Genomic DNA, 5,482 nt, shown 5'->3' on the forward strand with positions numbered 1-5,482 from the left:
CAGCTGGTTCCCTGGCCCTGGGCTCAGCTCTTGGTCATGGCACAAGCACCAGAGGCCAGAGGTGGGGACTCTTTCTGTCCTGGCTACTCCTCATCAGTGCTTTGAGCTGCAGGAAGCCCTGAGAACCAAGGAAACACGAGCGCACCACCAGGGATTTGCTCCTCTCTACACCTGAAGCACAGCACAAAGTTCCACCCTTTGCTTCTGCAGGTAGGAGCTCAATATAATTTACAGATTTAGGTTTTAGTTAGAAGCAAGGCAATAATCCTAAAATAACTCATGCAAATGGTCACCCTCTTCTAGAACTGACATTTTTTCGTCATTTTCTCTCCATTTTCTGGGTGAAGCAGCCATGCTGGAACAGACCCTACTTGATAGCTGAGAAGAACAAACTGACAAATATTTTTAATATGCTGCAGCTTATCAACACCCCAGTGAATAAAGGGCAAATGAGATTTTCCACTGGTTATTCATAGATCTACATGGAGATGCTGATAATCTGCCATTTAGTGCAGAGACTGGACAGAAATAAATCACCAGATAAAATGCAATATTCCTAGTGAAATCCTTTATGGAATGTGTTCTTGTCCCAAACCCCTCCTGGAACAGGCACAGCAATGCTCCCTGAGACCTGGCAGCCCTTCTAAGTGAGCATATGGTCTGCTCAGCTCTCTCAGTGCTGGTGCAGGGTGAGTAAACACACTGAACTGTCAGAGCAAACAGGGGGCTCTTTAATAGCATGAAATTCTGTGCCTGCTTCAAACTCCATCACTACTCCAGAAATGGATTTCCCCTCTCTGCTGGAGCGTGCACTGTTTGCAGGAAGGGCAGGAAAAAAAAGTGAGAGAGTTTCCTTGGATGGTGTCTGGGACCATCTCCCATAAAGCTGTGGAAGGGTTTTGGTGTGTCAAAAGTTGCATTTTCTGGGGATGCTACATCGCCTTCCCCATTCTTTTGAGACGTCCCCTGATGCATTATAACTTGCTCAGTCATTGGGAGAGAAAGAGGGGCCTGAAGGTAAAAATCCCAGTGTTAATCAAGGCTGGCAAAGGGCAGAACATTAGCTGCAGTAATTGTTTTTGTGAGGGAGTCAGCAGAGCTGGGCTCGTCGGCGCTGGCAAACAGATCTGGTCCTGCCTCACACGGGCAGAACATTGCCCTGAAATCACTGCATCAGGGATCGGGCCAGGAACGAGCAGCTAAGTTGCAAAGCAAATTAATTCCTGCCAAAAAAGTTCAGCTATGCTCAGAAGTATGTAAAGTGTCTGATTTGAGAAGTGTCAAGTAGCATTTGTGACCAATTATCCAAGATGAAGGGGGCAGAGCTATGTTTACATGTACTAATCTTCAGCCAAAGTTTGAAAACTCTAATTCATGGACACGCATCAAATTTCCTTTCCAGGCTTGGCATTTGCCTGTACGCACGCATGCACATTGCTCGGGGATGACAGGAAAACATGATTATGACTTGCAAATAATACAAATAAAAAAAAGAAAAAGCAAGAAGAGCTGCCATGCAGCAGCAGCGTGGTAATTAAACCTGTACTGTGATATGCAAAAAGAATCATGGACCACTGTATGGGTAAAATAGCTTTATCAGCTGTGCTGAAATATGATGTGTGGTGTGTCTGTATTGTTATTTTTCCACAACCTGTGAAGCCCTGGGAAATGATCTACACAAAAGAACAAGAAGTAAAAGCTGCCTCTGCCGTCTTCTGTTTAATTAACATAGGTATACCAATTTAATGCAATTAATCAAGATAGGAGGGATTAAACAGTAACTCAGCTGACAATGACAGAGTTAGCATTGCTGTGGCATGAGAAGGGCTGCAAAATGAGGCTGGTGACTGGGAACACTGTGAGGAAGAACAAGCTGGCTGCAGTTTTGGGAGGTTTATGCAGATGTATTGAAATTTAGGGGCAGCTGATTTTTCATGTGGCCAAGTGTTTATCTGCCCCTGCCCTTTCCTTTACCCTCTCAGACCTTCCAGGGTAATCCCCAGAGTGGCAACAACTTTTAAAGCGATTCCTCTTTCTTCTAACAGATTCCTGATGCTAAAGGTCTGACCTTAAAATAAGCGGTGCATAGGGCAAGAGTGGGTACTGCAATGAGCTTCTGGCCTTCAACCCTTCCAAATACAGCTATTTTGGTAACCAGAACACTATATTCACCATGGGTGAGGGAACAGAGCCTTTCAGTGCAGGGCTCCTCAGCACATTAACTCTCTCAGTGCTGGATTCTGGGTCCCTGTGCAAGTTGCCTGTGCCTTTTTAAGACCATAAATGCAGATTTGCAGAAGCCTGCAGCATTGTGTAACTTCATGGTTGTGTTTTAGTGCCCGATGCACCCAAAAACTGGACAGAGTCCTGTGGATTTCCATGTGGATCTGGGAAGGACTGTAATCACACGCAGCTGAGAGTAGCTCAGACTTGGATTTCTGGTTGGCAGGAGAGGCACAGCCTGGTTTGCTACAATGCAGCTGTCCTCATTAATGTTCCTCAAGCCCTGATGTACTGGGACCGCCATGGTTGGGTCAGAAGATGGCTGAGTTTTCCAGGCTCGTTCTCTTGTCTTCAGAATGTTAAATTGGGTGATAATGAGTAGTAACTGTGTCCTTTTTTATGGTGAAGTTGACACTTGCCTTCTAGTAAACAGACACAGAGATGACCCTCCTCATTTCGCACAGGTCACCAAACAGCCCTGGAATGGTAGGGGTTATTGGCCATTTACCAAACTCTGTTTGACTTGGGTTCATGGGTGAGAGATGAAAGGCTCTATATTGCATTACCAATCCCTGGGGCCAGCCAGTCTCCCTAAAGAAGCATTTCATTTAGCAGGGCAACTGCTGGCCCATGGGAATCCGAGACTTGGGAAAAAGAGGACACAGTTTCAATTGCAAATGTTTCCTCAGGGCAGATGTCTTAAAGCCACACAGAAACTCACTGCTTCAGTGTCACAATAGTTGCTCCAGGACACTTAATGGCCAGCAGATTTTCCCCTTTAATTAATCTCCCCTTTTTCCCAAGAAAACATCCGTTGGGTTCCTTGTGGTGTTTCTGCCTCTGCCCTGCTGCTTTGTCCATCTCCCTGGGGCAAGACCATTGCAGCAGTTGTGAACTGTTACCTTTTCCAAGAGCTTCAAAATTGAAACAGATGAAGCAAGGAGCCCTGGTAACACACTTAGAGGTTTTGGGCTCTTGGGAGGAGAAATGAGCACTCCTGAAGTGTCCAAATATTTTCCTTACCCTAGAGCAAAGATGCTGACTGATTTTCTTGGTTATAGTAGAGTGGTCGTTGCTATTGGGGTAGTCCAAGTGATGCCTTTTTTACAGATAATGGATGTAGTGATTGATGGCTACAGGAAGAAGAATATTTGATTCAGACCAAGAATTCAACCCAGACTTGTCCTGATTTTCCTATGATCTGAAAATCCAGTGTTGTTCCAAATTCATTAATTCTCTTTCAGTTTCCCCTTCGCTGTTTGTGATGTGAGTCATGAGACTTTCAGAAGTTGCATTTGTTGTTTGATAGTTTTACATCATGGTTGTAATAGTGCATCTGCCAAGTCAGCAGGTCCTTCTCTGTGTTTGTTTATTTGTTTACCACTCCATTTCCAGCAAGTTCTTGTTACCCAATTCCTGCTGGCAACAGAGGAAGAGGCACAAGTCAGCTCAGAAAATGAACGACTAGAAGGTAAGTGAATAGAATAGTAAACACAGGCCATTCATGTAACAGGATCTGATTCATTTTTATGCCAGGGAGATTTTTTAAATGGGACTTCTCCCAGTGGAGAGCTCTCAGTGCTCAAGGCCTGTTTCACTAAAAAGACAATACATAATTATTCTGGGCTTATTATTATTTTTTTATCACTGTTTTTCCAGTTGCAGGGAGTGAGGGCAGAGATGAGATCAGGACCAGATCATTGTGCAGCACACAGGGCTGCAGGACCCTGTGGAGGTAAATGCACCCAGGCTGAAGGTTCAGGTGACAGGTCTGAGATGGGAGAATCCATCAAAACCCAGCAAAAATGGGGACTCAGCCTCCTGAGCTCCTCAGTCCTGGGCTCCTGCTGCTTGTTGCTTTCAGCATCTTTTCCCTTCACACTTATTTTGAATCACCGAAATGATGAATTGAAAAAATGTCATGTCATTTGAAGCACTCTTTATTGTATTTATAGGAAACAGATTATCTGTTCTCTGAGGATAGTGGAAACTGAGGACGATGAGCTCATCTGGAGAAAATGTAGGTTGGGTGTGACAGAGAAACTTGTGTTTTATACCTCAGTGACATCTTAATTTCTGGTTTTGGTATGACAGACTCAGTGATACTGAACCATGCTGGTTCCTGCTTTCAGGCTGGGGTCACAAGTTTGACTTGGAAGAAGGAACTTCCATGCAGAGATGTGACTGCAGTGTGAATACTGTGCCAGGGTAAGAGAAATTTTGTTTAATTCGGGGTGAATACAATATGTAAAGTCCATACAAAGTCTGTTGTTCATCCCAGCCTAGCTAAACTGCATTTGACCACCACTTGTTCAACCCAGTAAAATATACCTGGGTACCACAGCAACACTTGCTCTATTTATATTAATATTATTTTGCCAGGTCAGCCCTTTAGAATTTAGCATTTAATTCATAAAGGATTCTATAACACATGCTCAGTTGTGCTCTCTCTCTACTTCCTGATGGTTTGGGTGATTTTCTCTAGCCAATTTATATTTTAATTAGTTGTAACGCTTCTTTACTTTCTAATTTGAACAACTGAGACTTCAAAAATAAAGAAAAAAGCTAAAAAATAACTCTCAAAGTCTGAATGGATACTCATTATAATTTTCTGTTCAGTATTTGCAGGTCCTGGGTTATTTCAGGTGATATTTTCATGTTGACTGCTCTGTGTTAGCTCTGCTCAGACAGAATGCAGTGACAGTGGATTATGTGTTATAGTTTTCTTTACAGATGAAACCTTGAGTGTCCTAAAATCCAGAAACTACTCAATACCAGCAACTTCCACACCCCTGTGTGCTCCTGCCATTGCTTTGAGCCAGTTTATTTATTCATTTGGGCTCTGAGCACTCGGATGCATTCCTTCTTGCTGCAGCAGCAGGGGTGCAGGAAGGGGTGTTTGAAGCCACGCAGTCAATTCCACCCTGGATTTCAGGAGGAGTTATTCTTGTCTCAGGGATGACGCATTCAAATATCCCTCTACGGATTCCAGGTGAGTTAGTCACATTTAGATGCTTCCAAGTAATACACAGAAAGGTGGTGAGAAAATGATGAGTCTCTGCCTAGTCACAAAAAGAAGAAAAGCTCAGGAAAGTAGATCTGAGCAAATTATATGTGCTAGCCCTCAAAATATTCTAAAAAGACATGGGGCCAAAGGGCTTTTGCCTTAAAAACAGTAGGGATGCACAGTATTTACTTTACTGACTGACCCATCAGCTGCTCTCTGTCCCCAGAAACAGTTCAGGAAATAACTGGAAGT

The 5,482-nt window shown here is 43.7% G+C and overlaps 1 long non-coding RNA gene across 1 annotated transcript; it reads left to right on the forward strand.

Annotated features, from left to right (window-relative positions):
- The first annotated feature begins 4,108 nt into the window (after positions 1 to 4,108).
- On the forward strand, positions 4,109 to 5,247 carry LOC132079671 (uncharacterized). Its single transcript, XR_009419439.1, has 3 exons — positions 4,109 to 4,243; positions 4,356 to 4,431; positions 4,945 to 5,247. It is a non-coding gene; the product is annotated as an uncharacterized LOC132079671 (long non-coding RNA).
- Positions 5,248 to 5,482: the final 235 nt, after the last annotated feature.

The sequence above is a fragment of the Ammospiza nelsoni genome, chromosome 14, assembly GCF_027579445.1.
Source record: "Ammospiza nelsoni isolate bAmmNel1 chromosome 14, bAmmNel1.pri, whole genome shotgun sequence".
NCBI lineage: Eukaryota > Metazoa > Chordata > Aves > Passeriformes > Passerellidae > Ammospiza > Ammospiza nelsoni.